This window comes from Pistacia vera, unplaced genomic scaffold (assembly GCF_008641045.1).
Source record: "Pistacia vera cultivar Batoury unplaced genomic scaffold, PisVer_v2 Contig614, whole genome shotgun sequence".
NCBI classification, from domain to species: Eukaryota; Viridiplantae; Streptophyta; class Magnoliopsida; order Sapindales; family Anacardiaceae; genus Pistacia; species Pistacia vera.
In genome coordinates this window covers 327,747-354,930 of record NW_022196462.1, presented here as the reverse complement: position 1 = coordinate 354,930, position 27,184 = coordinate 327,747, and the positions used below count along the sequence as shown (strand labels likewise).

Here is a 27,184-nt window from a genome sequence, read left to right as displayed (position 1 = left end):
TAGAAAATTTTCCCTCTCTTCCGCCCAAAATCTCTCTTTCTCGCTCTTCCACTGATCAAAATCCCACTCATCAATTGATCTTTTATTAAACGCACGCTTGATTCATCCAATCACGTGATCGAAATAATAGCCAGATGAAGAAACCTTACGCTGGTTGTGAACTTGATCTTGAGTATCGACATCCACGGCGTCGTTTTCTTGTCCTTCATTGACGTTTTCGAGTTCGTCGATCTTGTCCTCGATGGAGGAACTGAAGCCCTCAGAATCGGAGTCACCGTCATTTAGCAGAGGGTTGGGGCGGTCAAGGAGGTGTTGCGGTTGATAGAGATGCGCGTGGAGGGGAGAGACTGAGAGAAGGAGGAGGAGCGCGGCGATAACGGCACACACTTGTGACGGGGCCGGCGACGAGATCTGAGACTTCGTAGCATTTCCGCAGTTAAAGATACCGGAAGATGGTGACAGTGACGGACATGATTGATGGTGTTATTTTGCTAAGAGAGAAGGTGAGCTGAGATTTGGAGCTCGTTGTTTATCTTGTGTACTGGCAGTTTGTGCCTGCTGCTTCGTGAAGCCTAGACAAGAAATAGCTGCTAAATCTACTACTCAAATAGTTCATGAACAGCATGGAAAGTGAGTATTTTTCCTTTTTGTTTAATGGAACCCAAATGTTGTGTATTTTGTTGGGTTTCGGCATAGGTAATTAAATGTTGATGTTTTATTTGCTAAATCTCAGTATAGCTCCCGCTGCCCGAATGACTATGACCAGAATAGTTCATCCTCTTTTTCCTTGAATCTACCAAGGCAATTAGACGATAAAAGTTCGTGTTACAAGCAAAGGGAACATGCGTACTTACAAGAATGCAAGAGGAGAAGGGCGTGTCTTCAATGTGGAGTTAACAGATCAAGATGTAAGTCAAAAAAGTTAATCTGCGTACACAATTTTTCCTTTAGGGTCACGTATATGTGAAATTATAATAATGTTAGGGGTGTTTCTCGTAGGCAGGAGATGTATGGGTTGCCTATTTGTAGTCGTAATATAAGGATTGGTGGGGCTGATGGGTTTGGTGATTGTGTTGGGATGGTTAATAGCTGCTGGGAGTTACCAAATATTGTGTTATCTAGTGCAATTGCAGTCAGAATCTGTATATGTAAAGGGCAGTATAGTGGTCTGCTTGATACTTTTTTCTTTTGTATTCTAGATGGTTATTTTGGTGATTATGTAGACCTGAAATTTACTGGGGTTTTGTTGCACTGGTTAGAATGGACAGCAGTTGTATGTGGCTGTTTATATTTTGATTTTTGCTGTCATTGTATAGGGCTGGGAGTGCAACAGAATGGATCATTGCTTATATGTTTTTCCCCTGCTTTTGCTTGTGATAATAGTGCTAAAAGCTTATATAGCGGGAATTTATTTTTTGTCTTGAGATTGCTGGGTTTTATCGAATATTTTTGTAGTGCTGAGTTCAGGGGGCAGATGCTTTTTGCTGCTTTTGTGGATACTGCTGTCCGTGTAAAGGGTCTGCTGCTTTTTTTTTTTTTTAAAGCAATCTAGAGTGCTTTTTGCTTTGCTGCTGGGCACCAGGTTTGGATGTCTTTCTTTGTGACCCTTTTTTGGTTGTTCTGTAGCTCTTTGGCTTGTCAAGGGGTTGGCGATATGTTGTATTTTTTTTTTATTCTTTAATTAAACTATTATCTTTTAACATGTTAGTGATGAATGGTTAAAATTGATTTGTTTGGTGCAGGGCACACAATTACAAGCAACAATGTTCAATGAAGCTGCAAGGAAATTCTATGACAGGTTCCAATTGGGAAAGGTGTATTACATATCTCGGGGAACACTTAGGGTTGGTAACAAGCAATTCAAGACTGTGCAAAATGATTATTAAATGAGCTTGAGCAAAATGGTTTTGGCTGCACTTTCGGGGTTGTCTGCGTTCTTTGGCCTTGGAAGGTATAAAGTTCTTGAGCTAGTTTGTGTTTGTTTAATGTTTGTGTAATTGTGTTGTCACAAAATATGCATTTAAGTGTTTGTTATTATTCTGGTCTTGGAAGTGTATTAGCTTAGTTTGGTGTCATTTTGATGTTGGTGGTTTATGGAGTCTACAACAATTTATTGCACATTGTGTTATTATTTGGAAAAGCAGATTATTTAATTTTATTTGTTCTGGTGCTACTTTACCAAATGTACTTATAAAGTCCAATTATATTATGTTGGGTATAATATTAGACCGTGTTCCGTTGAGGTGTTGTGAATGCTATTTCTTTTTTGGGTTTTAGTTGGCTGAAGTTGAGGGATAACCGAATGAGAATATGTGGACTAATAAAATACGCCCAAGCTCTTTGAATTCCAAACCATATTACCTGTTTCAGCGTAAAAAATATTAACTGAAACATCATATGGTACTTTATCCATCTCTTCAAATAGTTTTATTTGTTCTAATTGGCCATTTGATATTATTTTGATTCAGGTGCGGGAATTGGCAGAAAAAGAGCCTGATAATGGTGTCTTTAAAATGCTTCGCTGTGATGTTACTCGGTTTTTAACTACTATTCTCATTGGCACAACGTATTACCCTCCCCCTTAATGTTAGTGTAACTAATTCTTTTCTTTTCATATTGAGTTTGAAAATTAATTCTTTTATAGATTCTATTTACCTATTCAGTGTGGCAAATATTGGAACCACTGCATTGGTCACAGAGGTAACAACAACTTTATTTGGTGAGGCTAGTGTCAGTGCAGCAATAGGAGTAATGACTGTAAGTATAAAACTTTCTCTCTCTTTTATGGACAGCAATATTATGAACTCATATTGAAATACCAGGCAGTGGTTATAGTCGACATCTAAGTTAGGGGTGCACAGGATAAAGGCTGCCCTTAATATTTATTCAATTTATAGTTTTATTGGTTTGTTTTAGGCTGATTAAATTATTCTATTGTTTCTTTGTGGTTGTTGTGTTGGGTACGCAAGGAATTAGGAATTAAAAACTGCATAATGATAACCGAAGAAAGGGTTGAAAAAATTCAACTTCTTTCTGAAGAAGCAATACACAAACACAGACAAAACAACTATAAATTTTTACACATAGGATTAGTACAAGTAGCAGTAAAACCATTATTTAGATTAGGACAAAACATTCCAATATTAGTAATGTTAAGAGACGCAAGAAATTTAAACTTCAATAACTCTTTATTAGTAGTATCAAATTCTAATTTAGAAAGTGGCCCAGTATATTTTGATTGTTATCCAAACTTTACAGTAGGATTACATAATCCAACAATATTGTCTACATTAACTATTAATTTAAAAGCTTCTAATTTTACCTATCAAGATAAAGCCCAACCAGTAGCATTAATATATAGGATTTATTACAAAGTTATAAATATAACAATTAGTCCAAGAGCCATTAGGATGTCCCCGCCAGGACACACAGTTATTATGGAAGCCGATAGAATAAAAGATAAAACTTTTACACCAAAAAAAGTAGCTTGGGATGAAATTATTAAACAAACAGATTGGAAATTAGAAAAATTATGTCCTCCAAAACCTTTACATGATCAAAATGAATCTGAAATACAACAAATAATACAAGAACTAGATGATACAATAAGATTAAAATTTACAGAATCTCCCTTACAACAAAATCAACCCATAATTACTAATAAAAATCATCACAACCCTAGAATTGAAGAAATCACTACGCCTAGGCCTTCGTTAGCAACTTCATCAAGTAAATTAGTAGGAGTAAATTATTCCCCTCTTGTATCAAAACCTGCACATGAAAAAACATCAAATTCACCTAGTTCACCAAGACAATCAGAAGTATTAGGGAATTATAGTCAAATCAACACAATAACAAAACCTTTTGAAATTAACAAAGAATTATTAAAACAAGAATTCCTACAAAACTATAATAAAAAAAAAAAAAAAAAATAAAAAATTTCTTCACAACATTTAAACCAGAAGAACAAAATACCCTTAGATTTGAATCGTACAATACACAAGAAAAATTAAAACAAAATATTTATTTCTTTAATTTGTTAGAAAATAGAAAATATTATCAAAATTTAAGTGAAAATAAAACTATTTTTGTAACTACTAATAGAACAAAAAATTGGCAAACATCAACAAATAAAACTATTACATCTGTACATCCACCTTTAGAATAAATTAAAATAGAATATCAACAAGTAGAAATAATAGCATGATTTTACAAAGGACACTATAATAATCAAGATATATACATACAAAATTGTATATATTTATATACACGATTTAAAATATATATATTTGACTTGTATTAATTTATTGTTCTTATCCTATAGAAGAATTAAATCAAAATTTCCAAAACTTATCTATTAATAAAATGAGAATTAATATGAAGTATCCTAAAACTCGAAATTATTACTCAAGACCTTCCTTTCGAGATATACAATTTGAAGATGCTACACAAATGTCAAGATCTATCTATAATGGAACAGGAATAGATGAATGGAATATAGACGGATTAGTCGAACATCAAATATTAAGTGTTTTACAAGAAATGACAATGTCAGCACTAGCCCCATAAAGTCCACGAAAATACTGATCATCAAATAGCAAAAATATTAGTTTTAGGATTCACAAGAATGCTAAAAAATTGGTGGGATAAAATCTTAGGCTCCGTTTGGTTCATTATTGGATAGTTTTTAGAATAATCTTTTGAAAAAAGTTAAATTAGACGGGTATTACGATGTAGAATTTGAAAATTAACAAAAATACCCCTTATATTTGTTTATTTACTAAATACCCTAAACACGCCTTTATTCCCAAAAATATGTTAAACCATTCTTTGAATCATTTGACATTCCAAAAGAAGAAATTATTAAATTTAATAATCACAACACTATTTTAGAAAATATTAGTAAAAAACTTAGTGAATTATCATCCTTTAAATCAAACATTAATGTTCTTACAGAATCCAACCCAATAGAAGAATTAAATCAAAATTTTCAAAACTTATCTATTAATAAAATGAGAAATAATATAAAATACCTTAAAACTTGAAACTATTAACCAAGACCTTCTTTACCAGATATGCAGTTTGAAGATGTAACACAAATAGCAAGATCTTTCTATATTGGAACAGGAATAGATGCATGGAATATAAACGGATTAGTTGAACATCAAATATTAAATATTTTACAAGAAATGACTATGTTAGCATTAGCTCATAAATCACATGACAACACTGATCATCAAATAGCAAAAATATTAGTCTCAAGATTTACAGGAATGTTAAAAAATTGGTGGGATAATGATTTACAAGAATCACATAAATATCACATATTATACGCAACAAAAAAGACTAAGAAAGTCAAAATAGAAGGTATTAGTCAAATAGAATATGAACATGAGGAAGAAGACGTAGCCACATTAATTTATGCAATAACCAAAAACTTTGTAGGAGATCCAACAAGGTTTCAGAAAAAATCACAAGAAATATTATCAAACTTAAGATGTCCAACCATGACAGATTTTAGATGGTATAAGGATATGTTTTTACAAAAAGTATTCACAAGAACAGACTGTAGGAAACCCTATTGGAAAGAAAGGTTCTTAGATGGTCTACCTAGATTATTTAGTCAAACTGTCTAGAATGCATTATACAAAAAATATGATGGAAATATACTGTATGAAGAATTAACATATGGAAATTTAATTAGTTTTATTAACAACGAAGCTTTAATAATTTGCACTTATTTAAAATTAAAAGCTAAATTAAAAAAATGAATTAAAACATAAGAAAACGGAATTAAGTAAATTTTGTAGTCAATACGGTTATGAAAAAATATTACCTCCCTTTGTTAGGTACAAAAAAGATAAAAAACAAAAACAATATAAAAAATCTTATTATAAAAAAGATTATAAATATGGACAAAAATCTTATGATAAACCTTATAAAAAGAAAAAATCCTCTAATAAGAAAATATCCAAAAAAACCTATCGCATGTTGGAAATGTAAACAACAAGGTCATTATGCAATTAAGTGTTCTATGAAAAATCAAATAAAAAAATTAGAAATAGATTCAGAACTAAAACAACAATTATTAAAAATTATTCAAACAGACTCTGAAGAAGAATCTAGTTATAATACAGATAATGAAGACATGATTTATCAAATTCAAGAAAATTCTTTTGAATCAATGAGTGAGTCATCGCAAGATTCGGATGATTGTGATTGCAAGGGGCCATGCTACTGTGCAATAAAATCAATAAATTTGATATAAACATCTAGACCTAAGTCAATAAATGTTATCATCAAATCAAAAGAATTTTTATTAGATATTATTGATAAAATTCAGGATGAAGACATTAAAGGAGAATATTTATTAAAACTTAAAAGAATTAATTTTATCAGAAGAAAAACAAAAAGATGTAGATTCTTATAACTTAAAAGACATATTAAAAAGATTTGACAAACTCACACAAGTTACTTTAAGTGATGTAAGAAGAAATCAATATTATGAAAAATCAAGTTAAAGAATTACAAAACGATAATATTGAAATTAAGACAGATTTATTATGTTTAAAAGCCTCAAAAGAAACTATAGGACAATCATCAACCTCAAAATCCGATTTACTGATTAAAGAAACTGAAGAAACATTTATTAATGAAATCTCTAGAATTCAATTTCAAAAATGGCATGTTTACATTAAGATCAATATTGATTATGAATTAGATATTATTACACAAGCCTTAATAGACACTAGAGCAGATCAAAATTGTATAAGAGAATGATTAATTTTAACAAAATATTATGAAAAAACAAAAGAAAGATTATATAGAGTAAATGGTTAACAATTAAATATTAATTATAAATTATTTAATGCACATGTATGTATACAAAATTTTTGTATTAAAAGTACCTTTATTCTAGCAAAAGACTTAGATCAAGATGTTATATTAGGTGCTTCTTTTATCACTTAAATTTACTTTTTTAGTGTAACCAATAAAGGGATTACAACCAATATTTTAGGACAAGATATTACATTTGAATTCGTTAATCCACCATCAATAAAAGATATTAGTAATTTAAAACATATTTCAATATCTAAGATAAACACGATTACCAAATTAGAGAGTCTAGAAAACGTCCCTACAAAAGAATGGCTCGATTATCACAAAATTTGGGATGCTTGCATTACAAAAATGTGTTTCCAACTTTTTGCAATAAGATTTAAAAAGTTTCAAAATTTTGTTTTTAATAAAAGGCAAAAGTCAAAATGTTTTTCTAATAGTCTCTCTCATCACAACAACTTTCAGGACGCAGATTTATTGAGAGAAAGTGAGGAAAAGATGGGCACTCCCATCAAACCTAAAAACAATCCAAAATCAAAAGCATCGTATGCGATGCTACTACCTCAACAACCTATTACCCCAAAAATAAAACTTTCACAATCAAAACCCAATAAACAGAAAAAACATTATCACCCAACCAAACAGGTTCACTCTTCTTGATGAAGAATCTGTTTCTTCATCTCCACCAAGAAATTACTAACAAGCTCTTACAATACCACCATCTTATACACCTTCCACATCAAAACCTGTCAACATCAATCCCACATTTCAATACATTGAGAAAGATATAACTCAATCAATTTGTGTTATTGAACCCGAATATTGGGAACAAACTATGCAAGAAACTTTACCAAAAAATTTCCTTCCAGATTTTTATTTTATTTCTGATAATTTATTAAAAACAAGAGCATTTGATGAATTTATTTTAGTTGATACTGATTCAATAGAAATTACCTATAATGCAGATAGAAATGATCCCAATAGAATAGTTTTTTCTAAATGCAAAATCAAAAAGGTCTTGAGACCGCAAGATTGGCGTATTGGAATTTACTAAAAACACTCATTTTCTCAAAATTTTATTCCTCAAGAATTTTCTTATAAAGATCAATGTTTTGAAAATCGGATCGGACCTTCCGGTTCGATCGGCAACTGATGGTATTTCCTATCCGGTATATTATAAAAACCGGTATTTACCATTAAACCGAATTGAGCCGCAATTGGACCGTCGGAATACTGTCGAGTCACGGTCCAATCGCAACTCAATCCCGTTGGATTCCTGCATTGTTCGACGGAGAAAACACCGCCATTCGACGTGACGGCATCTCCACGATCAAACCCATCCATTTTCAATGGCTGTCGTCTAGCCTTCGTCGCTCACCGTCCACCTAAAGTTTATGCGACGTTGGATTTCTTTTGTTGATTCCGGTGAGTTCCTACGCCGATGGAACTCCCTAGCACCACTATCAGATTCGTCGGCACCTACACATCAAAAGCCCCAAGATTCCAGCTTCGATAGGCCGTCGATCGTCGCTGCCGCCACCACTCATCAGTATCTTTGCGCGACAGGGGTGTTTTAGACATATTTCAAACCTTAAGGGAGTATTATAGGGGTGTTTTTGATAAATTTCAAACCTTTAGGGACTAAAATGTAATTTTATAAAATACTGTCCAACTGACCGATCTCACCGGTCAAACCGGTCAAACCAAAAATCAAACTCTTGAACGGGTCATTGTCCGGTCCGGTTTTCACAACATTGATAAAAATTATCAAAAAGGCTGGTTTCATGCTTTCTGTCTAACACATACAACAAACTCTTGGTTTTTATATTTGAGAAAATTTGTTCAAAAACTTTTCCAAAATGGTTTCAACAATGGTTTAATTTTTTTTGTTTAAATGGAAAAATCCTTCCACCTTCGATCTTGGAAGGATATCTCTTATTTGCCAAGAATTTCAACAACAGTGAAGATCCTTTGCTAGCATTCTCCAACAATTTCTTAATTGCCTGGATAATGAGTTGGCAATTTCAAATCACTCCTCCTCCTCCTCCTCCAAAATTTCGAGAATTACAAAGAAAATTTCTTATTAAATGATGGCCTAGTTTTTCCGTCCAAAATGTTAGTCCACTAGCTGCGCCGGTATGGATTTTTCAACACTCTCAGTTATGTCAGCCTCAACAACAATCAACATTTTTGACATAAAAATCAAGACTTCTAGCTGAGTTGGCTCAATGCTAAACCCCTCAAGATATAGATAAAATTATTATGGCCATCAGTTCTTTCTCTTCTCAAAAGGTAGATTCGAACAACACCAAATCTCCAAGTGATCAAAATGAAGATGACCATTTTGTCATGTTCCAAAACCAGATCAATTATGACTTCAATAAAGGACAATGACTCAGCATCGCCTTTATCCAATTTTCAAAATTTGCAGAATAATGATCAAAGACTTTTTCAAGTTTGTCCAAGCTTTCATCACGTGGCTTCTGTAACATTCACAAATCTCAAGGCACAAGTTAAAAATATTCAAGATTTTTTTCAAGATTCTTATCTAGCCAACTTTATCGCTTGTCAGAAGCAAACAGCAAAATTGTCAAATTCATCTCTGCAAGAATTCAAGACATCAAGACAGACTTATCTTTTTGCAAAATTGTCAAGCTCCCCTAACAACAAGCAAGACTTTTCAAGAGTTCATTTATGAACGATTATCCTTTTGTCAGCCAATATCAGAACAAGTCTTCAGTAATTCAAGACATGTATCCAAGACAGCTCATCACCTTATCAACAACTTTATCTTTCAGTCTGTATTATAATAATGTAACAGATTCAAATGTTTTTGAAATTCGATCTATTGTAGTATAAGTATGGATCACTTCCATTGTAAGCATCAAATTTTTAAGTTTTTTACAATTCAAGAAAAACACTTTTGAGAGTTCAAGACTTTAGACTTTAGATTTTAAAGTTTGAGAGAGAATTTCTTCTCAAAACTTTTGTGTACAAAATATTATCAAGCAATAAATGACTTGTAAGTTTTTCTTCATTACATTTATTATATTATTTGACTTAGTTTACATTCATTTGACTTGACTTCAATTCATTTACAATATTTTCATTCAAGTACTTTGATTTTTACGATCCTGCTCTATATGATATCAGAGCCAAATAGAGTCAATAGAAGTAGTGATTAAGAATTAAACCGCACAAAACACCCATAATCGTAGTTATTGTAGCGATTACTGTAGCAAATTTAATGTTCACAGAATATTACTGTTCATCACTATTTATGTACCGTAGCAGTTACTGTAGCTTACTGTTCATCCGTGCACTGTTCATTTCTAGATTAAATTAAGGATTAGATAAATCTAGAAGATCTCTAGAATTGATTCTAGGTTGTGCTTGGTCAACCTGGAGGGTGCGTTGGTCAGCCGTGTTAGGTGGTCCCGGAGGTGGTTCCGTACTTTGGTGGTCCTGTGATCTAGGAGGAAAACTGGAACTTTTAGGTTAGAATTATTTTAGAGATGTCTAATTTTTTAAGGAGATTAGGAAGTAGCAGTAAACGAGATGATAGTAGTAGCAGTAACGCTATTCGAATTAATAATCAACAACAAAACACAAATAATAAACAAGAATTAATGAAATCTATTAACACTCAAAAAATTAATATGACAAAAATAGATCAACACTTACATAATTGGAACATACCACCAGTTAAAAAAGACACAATATATCAAATATGTAGTTTTGAATTTATGTTAGATTATTTTATTAAAACAATAGAAGACACAATAATGATAACCAAAGAAAGGGTTGAAGAAATTCAACTTCTTTCTGAAGAAGCAATACACAGACACAAACAAAACAATTATAAATTTTTACACATAGGATTAGTACAAGTAGCAGTAAAACCATTATTTATATTAAGACAAAACATTACAATATTAGTAATATTAAGAGACGCACGAAATTTAAACTTTAATAACTCTTTATTAGCAGTATTAAATTCCAATTTAGAAAGCGGTTCAGTATACTTTGATTGTTACCCAAACTTTACAGTATGTCTACATGATCCAACAATACTGTCTGCATTAACTATTAATTTAAAAGCTTCTAATCTTACTTATCAAGCTAAAGCCCAACCAGTACCCTTAATATATAGAATTTATTATAAAGTTATGAATACAATAATTAGTCCAAGAGCCATTCGGATGTCCTTACCAGGACATGCAGTTATAATGGAAGCCGATAAAACAAAACATAAAACTTTTACATAAAAAAGATTAGCTTGGGATGAAATTATTAAACAAACAGATTGGAAAGTAGAAAAATTATGCCCTCCAAAAACTTTACATGATCAAAATGAATATGAGATACAACAAATAATACAAGAACCAGATGGTACAATAAGATTAAAATTTAGAGAAACTCTCTTAGAACAAAATCAACCTATCATTACTAACAAAGATCATCAAAACCCTAGGATAGAAGAAATTACAACACTTAGGCCTTCGTCAGCAACTTCAACAAGTAAATTAGTAGGAGTAAATTATTCCCCTCCTGTACCAAAACCATGGTATGAAAACACATCAAATCCACCTAGTTCACCAATACAATTAGAAGTATTAGGAAATTATAGTCAAATTAACACAATAACAAAACCTTTTGAAATTAACAAAGAATTATTAAAACAAGAATTCCTACAAAATTATAATAAAGAAAAATGACAAATATTCTTTACAAAATTTAATTTAGAAGAACAAAGTACCTTTAGATCTGAATGGTACAATACACAAGAAAAATTAAAACAAAATATTTATTTTTTTAATTGGTTAGAAAATAGAAAATGTTATCAAGATTTAACTGAAAAGAAAACTATTTTTGTTATCACTAATGCGACAAAAAATTGGCAAACGTCAACAAATAAAACTATTACATCTGTCCATCCACCTTTAGAAGAAATTAAAATATAACATCAACAAGTAGAAATAATAGCATCACTATTTAAAAAAATTAATAGAATTGATGATGATAAAAAACAACTAACTTTAAGAGATATTAAAAATATTCAACATCAAAATAATTACTCTGATCAAATTCTCCACACCATTAGCCAACAAATGAATATGATAGAAGATAATACTACCTACATAATCACCGAGATTTCAAAAGCCCCCGAGAAGGAGATAGTAGAAAATTCCACACCTTTACGAAATTCATCATCAACTTTAACATCAAATTCAACACCCCTTTATTCACAAAAATATGTTAAACCATTTGGCATTCCAAAAGAAGAAATTATTAAACTTAATAATCACGACACTATTTTAGAAAATATTAGTAAAAAACTTAGTGAATTATCATCATTTAAATCAAACATTAATGTGCTTTTATAATCCGACCCAATAGAAGAATTAAATCAAAATTTTCAAAACTTATATATTAATAAAATGAGAAGTAACATAAAATACCCTAAAACTCGAAACTATTACCCAAGACCTTCTTTACCAGATATGCAATTTGAAGATGTAACACAAATAGCAAGATCTTCCTATACTGGAACAAGAATAGATGAATGGAATATAGACAAATTAGCTGAACATCAAATATTAAATATTTTACAAGAAATGACTATGTTAGCATTAGCTCATAAATCACATGACAACACTGATCATCAAATAGCAAAAATATTAGTCTCAGGATTTACAAGAATGTTAAAAAATTGGTGGGATAATGATTTACCAGAATCACATAAATATCACATATTACACGCAACAAAAAAGACTAAGAAAGTCAAAATAGAAGGTACTAGTCAAATAGAATATGAACATGAGGAAGGAGACGCTGTAGCCACATTAATTTATGCAATAACCAAAAACTTTGTAGGAGACCCAGCAAGTTTTTAGAAAAAATCACAAGAAATATTATCAAACTTAAGATGTCTAACCATGATAGATTTTAGATGGTATAAGGATATGTTTTTACAAAAAGTATTCACAAGAACAAACTATAGGAAATCTTATTGGAAAGAAAGGTTCATAGATGGTCTATCTAGATTATTTAGTCAAACTGTCAAGAATGCATTATACAAAAAATATGATGGAAATATACCTTATGAAGAATTAACATATAGAGATTTAATTAGTTTTATTAACAACGAAACTTTAATAATTTGCACTGATTTAAAATTAAAAGCTAAATTAAAAATGAATTAAAACATAAGAAAATGGAATTAAGTGGATTTTGTAGTCAACATGGTTATGAAAAAATATTACCTCCCTCTGTTAAGTACAAAAAAGATAAAAAAACAAAAACAATATAAAAAACCTTATTACAAAAAAGATTATAAATATAAACAAAAATCTTATGATAAACCTTATAAAAAGAAAAAAAAATCCTCTAATAAGAAAATATCCCAAAAACTTATCACATGTTGAAAATGTAAACAACAAGGTCATTATGCAACTAAGTGTCTTATGAAAAATCAAATCAAAAAATTAGAAATAGATTTAGAATTAAAACAACAATTGTTAAAAATTATTCAAACAGACACAATAATGATAATCAAAGAAAGGGTTGAAGAAATTCAACTTCTTTCTGAAGAAACAATACACAAACACAGACAAAACAACTATAAATTTTTACATATAGAATTAATACAAGTAGCAGTAAAACCATTATTTAGTTTAGGACAAAACATTCCAATATTAGTAATATTAAGAGATACAAAAAATTTAAACTTCAATAACTCTTTATTAGTAGTATTAAATTCTAATTTAGAAAATGGTCCATTACATTTTGATTGTTATCCAAACTTTACAGTATGTTTACATAATTCAACAATACTGTCTGCATTAACTATTAATTTAAAAACTTCTAATCTTACTTATCAAGTTAAAGCCCAACCAGTAGCCTTAATATATAGAATTTATTACAAAGTTATGAATACAATAATTAGTCCAAGAGCCATTAGGATGTCCCCACTAGGACACACAGTTATAATGGAAGCCGATAAAACAAAATATAAAACTTTTACACCAAAAAGATTAGTTTGGGATGAAATTATTAAACAAACTGATTGGAAATTAGAAAAATTATGCTCTCCTAAAACTTTACATGATCAAAATGAATATGAGATACAACAAATAATACAAGAACCAGATAATAAAATAAGATTAAAATTTAGAAAAACTCTCTTAGAACAAAATCAACCTATCATTACTAACAAAGATCATCAAAACCCTAGGATTGAAGAAATTACAACACCTAGGCCTTCGTCAGCAACTTCAACAAGTAAATTAGTAGGAGTAAATTATTCCCCTCCTGTACCAAAACTAGCGTAAGAAAACACATCAAGTCCACCTAGTTCACTAACACAATCAGAAGTATTAGGAAATTATAGTCAAATTAACACAATAACAAAACCCTTTGAAATTAACAAAGAATTATTAAAACAAGAATTCCTGCAAAATTATAATAAAGAAAAACGACAAATATTCTTTACAAAATTTAATCCTGAAGAACAAAATACCATTAGATCTGAATGGTACAGTACACAAGAAAAATTAAAACAAAATATTTATTTCTTTAATTGGTTAGAAATAGAAAATGTTATCAAGATTTAACTGAAAAGAAAACTATTTTTGTTACTACTAATGCAACGAAAAATTGGCAAACATCAACAAATAAAACTATTACATTTGTCTATCCACCTTTAGAAGAAATTAAAATAGAACATCAACAAGTAAAAATAATAGTATCACCATTTAAAAAAATTAATAGAATTGATGATGACAAAAAACAACCAATTTTAAGAGATGCTAAAAATATTCAACATCAAAATAATTACTCTAATTAAATTCTCCACACCATTAGCCAACAAATGAATAGGATAGAAGATAATACTACTCCCTTAATTCAATCTAGAAATAAACAGTGCACAGATGAATAGTAAATTACAGTAAACTGCTGCAGTGCATAAATAGTGATGAACAGAATTACAGTAATCGCTACAGTAACTACGATTATGGGTGTTAATTTGTGCGATTTAATTCTTAGTCACTACTTTTATTGACTCTACTTGGCTCGGATACTATATAAAGCAGGATCGTAAAAATCAAAGTAATTGAATGAAAATATTGTAAATGAATTGAAGTCAAGTCAAATGAATGTAAACTAAGTCAAATAATATAATGAATGTAATGAAGAAAAACCTACAAGTGATTTATTGCTTGATAATATTTTATACACGAAAGTTTTGAGAAGAAACTTTCTCTCTCAAACTTTAAAATCTAAAGTCTAAAGTCTTAGGCTCCATTTGATTGGTTTTTGGGAATACTACTATTAGTATTCCAAAAAAAGTTAAACAGTAAAATACCCAAAAACTCACAATATTATTCAATATTATTCAAATTTTTTTAAACCCCCTAAATTAATTAATTTAATTAAATACCCTTAAATATTTATTTTAAAAATTGCAAAAACACCCCAGCAATCTGCATTTACCAGATTTCGGCCACCACTGCTTGAAAATGGCCGGAATCTGGTAGGATAGCGCACTACCGGCTGAATCAGATCTTTGGCCGTAACCAGTCGGTAACGACGACCAACAAACGGTCGTCGTTGACGTTGACGAGCAAATATGGCCAGATCTGGTTGTCAATGGCCAGATCTAGTCGTAGATCTGGCCGGTGGATCTGGCCGAAAAAGGCCATATCGGCGCAGTAGATCTGGCTGGTGGATCTGGCCGGAAAAGGCCATATCGACGCATGACTGGCAAGATCCAGCCGGTCATGCGTTGATACGGCGACTCCGGCCACCCTCTGACGGTGGTGGCCAACTGTCCGTATTTGAGGGTGGGTTGGGAGTGTTTTTGTTAACTTTCAATGTTTTATTATAGGGGTGTTTTGTAAATAAACAAACATAAGCGGTATTTTATTAATCTGTAAATTCTACATCGTAACACTCGTGCAATTCAACTTTTTTGCAAAAACTTTTCCCAAAACACAAAAATGTGAACCAAACGGAGCCTTAAACTCTCAAAAATGTTTTTCTTGAATTGTAAAAAACTTAGAAACTTAATGTTTACAATGGAAGTGATCCATACTTATACTACAACAGACCGGATTTCAAAAACATTTGAATCCGTTACGTGTCTTGAATTCTTTCAGAGACACGTAACGGATTCAAATGTTGTTGATAAGGTGATGAGCTGTCTTGGATACGTGTCTTGAATTATTGATTACTTGTTCTGATATTGGCCGACAAAAGGATAATCGTTTATAAATGAACTCTTGAAAAGTCTTGCTTGTTGTCAGGGGAGCTTGACAATTTTGCAAAAAGATAATTCTGTCTTGATGTCTTGAATTCTTTCAGAGATGAATTTGACAATTTTGCTTTTTGCTTCTGACAAGTGATAAAGTTGGCTAGATAAGAATCTTGAAGAAAATCTTGAATATTTTTAACTTGTGCCTTGAGATTTGTGAATGTTGCAGAAGCCACGTGATGAAAGCTTAGACAAACTTGAAAAAGTCTTTTGATCATTATTTTGCAAATTTTGAAAATTGGATAAAGGCGGTGCTGAGTTATTGTCCTTTATTGAAGTCATAATTAATCTGGTTTTGGAACATGACAAAATAATCATCTTCATCTTTATCACTTGGAGATTTGGTGTTGTCCGAATCTGCCTTTTGAGAAGAGGAAGATCTGATGGGCATAATAATTTTATTCATATCTTGAGGGGTTTAGCATTGAGCCAGCTTAGCTAGAAGTCTTGATTTTTGTGTAAAAAATGTTGATTGTTATTGAGGCTGACATAACTGAGAGTGTTGAGAAATCCATACCTGCACAGTGGTGGATTAACATTTTAGATAGAAAAACTAGGCCATCAGATCTTCCTTTTGAGAAGAGGAAGATTTGATGGCCATAATAATTTTTTCCATATCTGGAGAGGTTTAGCATTGAACCAGTTCAGTTAGAAGTCTTGAATTTTGTGTCAAAAATATTGATTGTTGTTGAGGCTAACATAACTGAGGGTGTTGAGAAATCCATACCTACACTGTGGTGGATTAACATTTTGGATAGAAAAACTAAGCCACCATTTAATAAGAAAATTTCTTTGTAATTCTCAGAATTTTGGAGGAGTAGTGATGTGAAATTGCCAGCTCATTATCTAGACAATTAAAAAATTGCTGGAGAATGCTAGCAAATGATCTTTACTATTGTTGAAATTCTTGGCAAATAAGAGATATCCTTCCAAGACCGAAGGTGGAAGGATTTTTTCATTTAAATCAAAAAAATTAAACCATTGTTGAAACCATTTTGGAAAAGTTTTTGGACAAGTTTTCTCCAATATAAAAAACAAAGAGTGTGTTGTATGTGTTAGACAAAAAGCATGAAACCAGACTTTTTGATAATCTTTATAAGAAAATTCTTCAGAAATAAAATTTTGAGAAAATTGGTGTTTTTGGTAAATTCCAATACGTCAATCTTGTGGTCTCAAAACTTTTTTGATTTTGCATTTAGAAAAAGCTATTCTATTGGGATCATTTCTGTCTGGATTATGGGTAATTTCTATTGAATCGGTATCAACTAAAATAAATTCATAAAATGTTCTTGTTTTTAATAAATCATCAAGAATAAAATAAAATTTTTTGATAAAGTTTCTTGCATAGTTTGTCCCCAATATTCAGGTTCAATAATACAAATTGATTGGGTTATATCTTTCTCAATGTATTGAAATGTGGGATTGATGTTGACAGGTTTTGATGTGGAAGGTGTATAGGATGGTGGTATTGTAAGAGCTTGTTGGTAATTTCTTGGTGGAGATGAAGAAACAGATTCTTCATCAAGAAGAGTGAACCTGTTTGGTTGGGTGATAATATTTTTTCTGTTTATTGGGTTTTGATTGTGAAAGTTTTATTTTTGGGGTAATAGGTTGTTGAAGTAGTAGCATCGCATACGATGCTTTTGATTTTGGATTGTTTTTAGGTTTGATGGGAGTGCCCATCTTTTCCTCACTTTCTCTCAATAAATCTGTGTCCTGAAAGTTGTTGTGATGAGAGAGACTATTAGAAAAACATTTTGACTTTTGCCTTTTATTAAAAACAAAATTTTGAAACTTTTTAAATCTTATTGCAAAAAGTTGGAAACACATTTTTGTAATGCAAGCATCCCAAACTTTGTGATAATCGAGCCATTCTTTTGTAGAGACATTTTCTAGACTCTCTAATTTGGTAATAGTGTTTATCTTAGATATTGAAATATGTTTTAAATTATTAATATCTTTTATTGATGGTGGATTAATGAATTCAAATATAACATCTTGTTCTAAAATATTGATTGTAATCCCTTTATTAGTTACACTAAAAGGGTAAATTTGAGTGATAAAAGGAGCACCTAATATAACATCTTGATTTAAGTCTTTTGTTAGAATAAATGTACTTTTAATACAAAAATTTTGTATACATACATGTGCATTAGATAATTTATAATTAATATTTAATTGTTGACCATTTGCTCCATATAATCTTTCTTTTGTTTTTTCATAGTATTTTGTTGGAATTAATCATTCTCTTATACAATTTTGATCTGCTCCAGTGTCTACTAAGGCTTGTGTAATAATATCTAATTCATGATTAATATTGATCCTAATGTAAACATGCCATTTTTGAAATTGAATTCTAGAGATTTCATTAATAAATGCTTCTTCAGTTTCTTTAATCTGTAATTTTGAGGTTGATGGTTGTCCTATAGTTTCTTTCGAGACTTTTAAACATAATAAATATGTCTTAATTTCTATATTATTGTTTTGTAATTCTTTAACTTGATTTTTCATAATATTGATTTCTTCTTGCAAATCACTTAAAGTAACTTGTGTGGTTTGTCAAATCTTTTTAATATGTCTTTTAAGTAATAAGAATCTACATCATTTTGTTTTTCATCTGATAAAATTAATTCTTTAAGTTTTAATAAATATTATATTTTGATGTCTTCATCCTGAATTTTGTCAATAATATCTAATAAAAATTCTTTTGATTTGGTGATAACATTTATTGACTTAGGTCTAGATATTGATATCATATTTATTGATTTCATTGCACAGTAGCAAGGCCCCATGCAATCAGAATCTTGTGACGACTCACTCATTGATTCAGAAGAATTTTCTTGAATTTGATAAATCATGTCTTCATTATCTGTATTGTAACTAGATTCTTCTTCAGAGTCTGTTTGAATAATTTTTAATAATTGTTGTTTTAATTCTGAATCTATTTCTAATTTTTTGATTTAATTTTTCATAGGACATTTAGTTGTATAATGACCTTGTTGTTTACATTTCCAACATGTGATAGGTTTTTTAGATATTTCTTTATTAGAAGATTTTTTCTTTTTATAAGGTTTATCATAAGATTTTTGTTCATATTTATAATCTTTTTTGTAATAAGGTTTTCTATATTGTTTTTGTTTTTTTATCTTTTTTGTACTAAATAGAGGGAGGTAATATTTTTTCATAACCGTATTGACTACAAAATCCACTTAATTCTGTTTTCTTATGTTTTAATTCATTTTTTAATTTAGCTTTTAATTTTAAATAAGTGCAAATTATTAAAGCTTCGTTGTTTATAAAACTAATTAAATCTCTATATGTTAATTCTTTATAAGGTATATTTCCATCATATTTTTTGTATAATGCATTCTTGACAGTTTGACTAAATAATCTATATAGATATATACACACACATATATATGTATATACATATACATATACACACACACACACACACACACACACACACACACACATATATATAGTAGAACAAGCCATTAGGATTGAATTGCTTAATGGTGAGGGTGTAGTGACCAGTGAAGTCTTAATGGGGGAGTTAGTGACTATTAAAGGTCGAGATATGATGGTAGATTTGATTGTCTTCAATATGCCAGACTTTGACATCATTCTTGGGATGGACTTTCTTAGTAGATATAGAGCAGAGATAGAATGTCGTAGGAAAAAAGTCAAGTTTAATCTAGACTATGGGGATAACTTCATTTTTGGAGAAGGACACCTAACTAGCATGATGATTAGTGCAGCAAAAGCTAGGAAGATGTTGAAAAATGGGTGTTCTGGGTACATTGCACATGTAGTAAATAAGGGAGAGAGTTCGAGCTCAAGTGTACATGAGGTACCTGTGGTAAATGAATTTATTGATGTGTTTCTAGATGAATTGGCAGGTTTACCTCCAGAGAGGGAAGTGCAGTTTAGTATAGAACTAGCCCTCGGTATAGGCCCTATTTCAAAGGCTCCTTATCGCATGGCCCCAGCTGAGCTCCAAGAATTGAAGAAGCAATTACAAGAGTTGTTAGACAAGGGCTTTATCAGGCCGAGTCATTCCCCATGGGGTGCTCCAATTCTATTTGTGAAAAAGAAGGATGGGTCTATGAGGACGTGTATAGATTGCCATGAATTGAATAAAGTAACGGTAAAGAATAAGTGCCCATTGCCTAGGATAGATGATTTGTTTGACCAATTGAAAGGTGCCATCAAGTTAGAGTGGCTAAGGAAGATATACCGAAAACGGCTTTTCGAACAAGGTATGGGCATTATGAATTTGTTGTGATGCCATTCGGATTGACTAATCCACCTGCAATTTTTATGGACTTGATGAACAGAGTTTTTCATGATGTCCTTGACAAGTTCATAGTGGTGTTTATTGATGATATCCTAGTTTATTCCAAGACTTTAGAAGAACATGCCGGGCACTTGAGATTTGTGTTACAAAGATTGCGAGAGAAACAGCTGTATGCCAAATTTTCAAAATGTGAGTTTTGGTTGGATCGGGTTACCTTTTTGGGTCATGTGATCTCTAAAGACGGTGTATCAGTGGATCCTAGTAAAGTAGAAGCAGTGCTCGAGTGGCAGAGGCCAAAGACAGTGAAAGAGGTTAGAAGTTTTCTAGGCTTAGCAGGGTACTATAGGAAGTTCGTGGAAGGCTTTGCAAAGATAGCCAGACCACTTACAACTCTCACCAAGAAAGAAGTACCATTTGAATGGACTGAGGCATGCGAGCAAAGCTTTCAGGAGTTGAAGAAAAGATTAACTACAGCTCCAATTCTTACATTGCCAGAAGAAGGCATTGATTATGATATTTACGTTGATGCCTCCCACAATGGTTTAGGAGCAGTGTTGATGCAGCAAGGGAAAGTCATTGCTTATGCCTCTAGACAATTGAAAGACTATGAGAGCAGATATCCTACCCATGACTTGGAATTAGCAGCAGTGGTTTTTGCTTTGAAGATATGGCGACACTACTTGTATGGAGTGAAATGCAACATATACACTGACCATAAGAGTTTGAAGTATTTCTTCACTCAGAAAGAGTTGAATATGAGACAGAGGAGATGGTTAGAATTGGTGACAGACTATGACTGTGACATCAGATACCATCCAGGGAAAGCTAATGTAGTAGCAGATGCCCTTAGTAGAAAAGTCTCTTTATCTCAAATCACTGTACAGGGACAATTACAGCAGGAGATCCTCCAAGAAGGAATTGAAATTGTGATCAAAGGAGGATTGGCCCAAATGGAGATCAAACCCACTTTGGTGGAGGAGATCAAGATGAAACAGGGTAAAGATGATACCTGCAAGATAATCTGCCAACGGATAATAGAGGGTAAAGAGACAGACTTTAAAATAGTCAATGGGGCACTGATGTTTAGAGATAGAATATGTGTGCCTTAAGATGATGAACTAAGGAATAAAATTACAACTAAATGCATATGAAACATTTAACGTGTAGCCGATCAGACTTTTCTTAGCATCTTAAGCACTTCATATCATCTAGCCTCACATTCATCTAGAGCTCATATCATCAGGAGGCGTGCTTACATGTTATTTAGTATCTAAAGCATATATTCATCTTTCCTCAACCGGTATACAAGGATATGCTTACGCGTTTTCCATCATGTCTATATGCATCTATATCATGTCTATTTGCATCTCTAACATCTTATGGCATGTAAATATATATTTTGGTGAGCTTAATACTTTTAATTCATCTATAGATTATTAATCCATTTACATTACCTCTTGCTCACATATATCATCTTAAAACATGTATTACATTGCAACTTCATACCATTTCATAACATTAATCATGCATTGACATCATGACCATGTATATCTTTCAAAGATCATCTAACTAATGGGTAAACATTAGTACATGACATAATTACAATAATACATTAATAATCAATTCATAATTATAAGAATTGATCATGTTAGATCTTAAACTTTAATCACCAGTTTATACTTCAGGCCATTTTACATCCATTTATCAAATGAATTGGCTTTTGGCATAAACATAAAAGTTATAGGACTATGTCTTATCTTTCTAATGTTTCAAGAATCATCTCATTTAGATTTTTATAACTCAAGTTATGGTCGAAATACTGAAACATGTTTAACATAATCTCTAAGGTTACTAAATCTGAATTTTTCATATTAACTATGCCACATCAATTCTTATTGACAATTAACTAATAGGTCAACTTATGGATCAAATAAACCTCCCCTTCATATAGTCTTTAACATCTTAAAGGAAGTGTAAAACCTCATTCCCATAATCATCCATTATTGCTATAACATTGTAAACTAATGCAAACAACACATCAACACTTTTAATAGCAACCATTCAACACCATGTGACATCTAATACTATAAGTTTTGCACAATCAACATCCTCACTTCATTTTCTTCATTCAAACATAACAACTTATAAAACATAAATAGTAATAACTTCATGGATAATGAATTCAAGGCAATAAGTAGAATAAATAAGTTCAACTACACTTGTCATCAACTATTCTATGCCTTAAAACCTTAATTTAAGGTTTCATAAGAATTTACAAACCCTAGCATAAACCCTAAAGTCATGGGAGGTTCTTCCTTACCTTTTTAAAGAGTTCCTCCAACAAATCATTTGCCTTTGTCTTCTTTTACACCTTAATCCTATATATATAATATTATACCTTAACATCTACTTCAAATCTTCAAATCACCTCAAAACTAAAGTTTTTAATCCTTACCTTAAACCATTTAAATTGAAGATCCAAGGCTCCTATCTTGTTCTCCTTGAAAAATTAAGTAAAACTCCTTTAAAATTTAGAGAAAGAAAGCTTGTTTCATGGAAGATTTGAGAGAAAATGGAAGAAATGTTGAAGAAATGCAAAAACTTTGTCACCCACTTGGAATTCCACTTCCTTTCTTTTTAGGTCGGCATAGCTCTTTTGTCGATCTTGGGCTTGCTTCATTCTTTCTCTAATAAGCTTAACATCTTCAATCATTTTCTGGATCATCTCTAGTCCAACTGCTTGAATCAAGGAGTCTTTTTCTCCAATATCATCCCAGTACAAAGGGGATCTACACCTTCTTCCATATAATGCTTCATATGGGGCCATCTGGATAGTGGATTGGTAGCTGTTGTTATAGGCAAATTCTATTAGAGGAAGTACATCACTCCATTTTGCCTCGCAATCCATGCAACAAGCTCTCAGCATGTCTTCAATCACCTGGTTGGTCCTTTCAGTTTGACCATCAGTTTGAGGATGATAAGCCGTACTGAAGGCTAACTTTGTACCCAATGCTCTCTGCATTCCAACCCAGAAAGCTAATATGAACCTGGTATCTCTGTCTGATACAATAATCTAGGGTATTCCATGTAATCTCACAATCTCTCTGACATATAATTGCCCCAATCGAAATGCATCTGTCTTATCCATCATAGGTAGAAAATGAGCTGTCTTGGTCAATCTACCAACCACCACCCAAATTGCATTATATCCTTGCTGAACTTTAGGAAGTCCCACTATGAAGTCCATTGAGATATCCTCCCATTTCCATTAGGAATCTCTAAGGGTCATGGAAAGAGTCCATAATGTTTTCCATGTCTCTTTGTTGCATAAATATGTTAGTGATCCTTCACATGTGCTTTAGATGGAGGAAGTAGAATTATAGGATAATTTGACATATAAGGAACGCCAGTTCAAGTCTTTAACAGAAAGGTAAAAGAGCTTAGAAATAAGCAAATTCCACTAGTTAAAGTGCTTTGGAGGATTCACAAGATAAAAGAAGCTACTTGGGAAATGGAGCAAGACATGAGAAGTCGATACCCGGAGCTGTTTCTATAATTTCGAGGACGAAATTATTGTAAAGGGGGAGGAAATGTAATACCCAAGATGTCAAAGGTATGTTCCTAACTCAAAATAGTCATTTAGATGTTAATTTTATGTTAAAAAGCATAAAATCTAACTAAGGGCAAAATAGTCGATTCATTTGGAACGGTATAAATCAAGTATCCATAGAAAGGCTTAGGGACAGAATGGTTATTTTGCCTATGGATAAGCATTGAAAAAGTCAAGGATGAATAGACTTCATTGCATTTAATGTCATTAATTAAGTAATAATTATGTCTACTGTGAAATGACCAAAATGCCTTTATATGAAGAATTAAGGACTTATGAGTTATACAATTAAAATAATTGGGCCAATAACATAATTTTCGAAAATAAATGAAATATTTTCCTATAAATGAGATGAAATTCGTTCAAGCTAAGGGAGGGCATTTCTTCAACATTTCTTCCATTTTCTCTCAAATCTTTCATGAAACAAGCTTTCTTTCTCTAAGTTTTAAAGGAATTTTGCTTAATTTTTCAAGGAGAACAAGATAGGAGCCTTGGATCTTCAATTTGAAGGGTTTAAGGTAAGGATTAAAAACTTGAGTTTTGATGTGATTTGAAGATTTGAGGTAGATGTTGAGGTATAATGTTATATATGTAGGATTAAGGTGTAAAAAAAGACAAAGGCAAAGGATTTGTTGGAGGAACTCTTTAAAAAGGTAAGGAAGAAACACCTATGACTTTAGAGTTTATGCTAGGGTTTGTAGATTTTTATAAAACCTTAAATTAAGGCTTTAAGGCATAGAATTAGTTGATGGAAAGTGTAGTTGAACTCATTTATTCTACTTATTGCTTTGAATTCATTATACATGAAGTTATTGCTCTTTATGTTTTATGAGTTGTTATGTTTGATTGAAGAAAATGAAGTGTGGATACTGATTGTGGCAAAAATTGTAGTATTGGAGGCCACATGGTGTTGAATGGTTGCTATTAGAAGTGTTGATGTATTGTTTGCATTAGCTAACAATGTTATAGCAATAATGGATGATTATGGGAATGAGATTTTACACTTCCTTTAAGGTGTTAAAGACTATATTAAAGGGAGGTTTATTTGATTCATAAGTTAACCTCTTGGTTAATTGTCAATATGAATTGATGTGGCATAGTTAATATGAAAAATTCGGATTTAGTAAGCTTATGGGTTATGTTAAACATGCTTTAGTATTTCAACCATAACTTGAGTTATAAAAATCGAAATGAGATGATTCTTGAAGCATTAGAAAGTTAAGACAGAGCCTTATAACTTTTATGTTTATGCCAAGAGTCAATTCGTTTGATAAATGGATGTAAAATGGCCTGAAGTATAAACTGGTTACTAAAGTTTAAGATCTTACATGATCAATTCTTATGATTATGAATTGATTATTAATGTATTATTGTAATTATGCCGTGCACTAATGTTTACCCATTAGTTAGATGATCTTTGAAAGATATACATGGTCATAATGTCAATGCATGATTAATGTTATAAAATGGTATGAAGATGCAATGTAATACATGTTTTAAGATGATGTATGTGAGCAAGAGGTAATGTAAATGGATGGATAATCCATTAATTAATTAAAAGTATTAGGCTCACTAAAATATGTATTTACATGCCATAAGATGTTAGCGATACATATAAACATGATGGGAAACGCATAAGCATATCCTCGTATACGGGTTGAGGAAAGATGAATATATGCTTTAAATGCTAAATAATGCGTAAGCACGTCTCCCGATGATATGAGCTCTAGATGAATTCGAGGCTAAATGATATGAAGTGCCTAAGATGCTAAGAAAAGTCTGATCAGCTAGACATTAAATGGTTCATATGCGTTTAGTAGCATTACATGAGTTATGATGTTATTTACATAATGAGATAATTTATGCTCATGTTAGATGATTTTAGATGTTATGTCATGACATGTGATGTGCGTGTACTATGTTTACATACTTATTTGTATGTGTACACATTGATGTTATATAGCCATAGGATAAAATGATGAAAGACATATGAAATAAAAAGAAAAAAATAAAAAATAAAAGGGGAAGTATCCCTAAATGTAAAAGATAAGTGATGTGTTAACAAAGATGTTTAAATAAAGATCAAATAGCACATTTAGAATGAAGCGGATCATTCCTTACTGAGCGATTAGCGCTCACCCTTTTATTGTTGATTGCTTTGCAGGTAGACTAAAAGCAAGGGATGCTAGAGACGTCGGGGCTACACGTGAGGGGAGATGATTTATTATCATCTCAATGTTTTTATCTTGATGTAAATAATATAAATGATAAATATTTGTGAAACACCTTTTTGAATAGTCTACCCTGTAAATATGTTTCGAATGTGTATTTTATGGATAAATTCTTAAAGTTTTGAAATTTTAAGTTTGGATCCTGCGTGACATTTTATATGCATGTTTTGGATATTATTATTATTATCCTCACACAGATTTTTCTAAATACAACTTGTTCTCTAGACATGTATCCTCGAGATTCTCATTGAGGGATATTCAGAGGATACCTGACTGGAGGGGGGTTTACATTTGGTATGTATATATATATAATGAATGTGAAACGAAAAAGAATGATAAAAAAAAACTTACAAGTGATGAATGAACGTTTTATTGCTTAATGATTTTTACAAAGGACACTATAATAATCAAGAATTAATGTTGATTCAAATTGATTCACTACTATTCTAGAAACAATAACATTATTGTCTTGTTTCTACTAGGGTTTTGATTAATCAACACATATACAATTGGAATCATTCCATATTTCTGGTGATTTATTAAATTCTTAAGTACTAGATAATTCCCAAAACTCTGAAGAGATAATTTTCTTTTGGGTGATCTTAAGTTGAAGATTATTAAGTAAAGGATGATGGCTCATCATCACTTTTATCACATTTTCAAAGCTTTCAATAAATGTCCAAGACTTTTCAAGATCTTTATCAACACACTTTTCAAGATTTTTATCAACAAGAAGATTTTCCCAATTCCTCTTTGTCACATGTTGTCTACAATAAGCAAAATTGTCAAGATTCCCTACAGAGTTGAAGACTTTCAAGATTTCCCTTATAAATAATATTATTTTGTCAGCCAATATTAGAACAAGTCCTGAATAATTCAAGATACAT

The 27,184-nt window shown here is 31.4% G+C and overlaps 1 long non-coding RNA gene across 5 annotated transcripts; it reads left to right on the top strand.

Moving 5' to 3' along the window:
* Positions 1-26,279, top strand: LOC116110798. 5 transcript variants are annotated; one of them, XR_004124965.1, is made up of 6 exons: positions 1-630; positions 734-908; positions 1,743-1,951; positions 2,469-2,566; positions 2,664-2,757; positions 26,231-26,279. It is a non-coding gene; the product is annotated as an uncharacterized LOC116110798 (long non-coding RNA). The 5 variants fall into 5 exon arrangements; XR_004124966.1 differs by lacking the exon at positions 26,231-26,279 and adding an exon at positions 17,592-17,888; XR_004124969.1 differs by lacking the exon at positions 26,231-26,279 and adding an exon at positions 17,592-17,888 and having other exon boundaries at positions 2,469-2,586.
* The last annotated feature ends 905 nt before the right edge of the window (positions 26,280-27,184 follow it).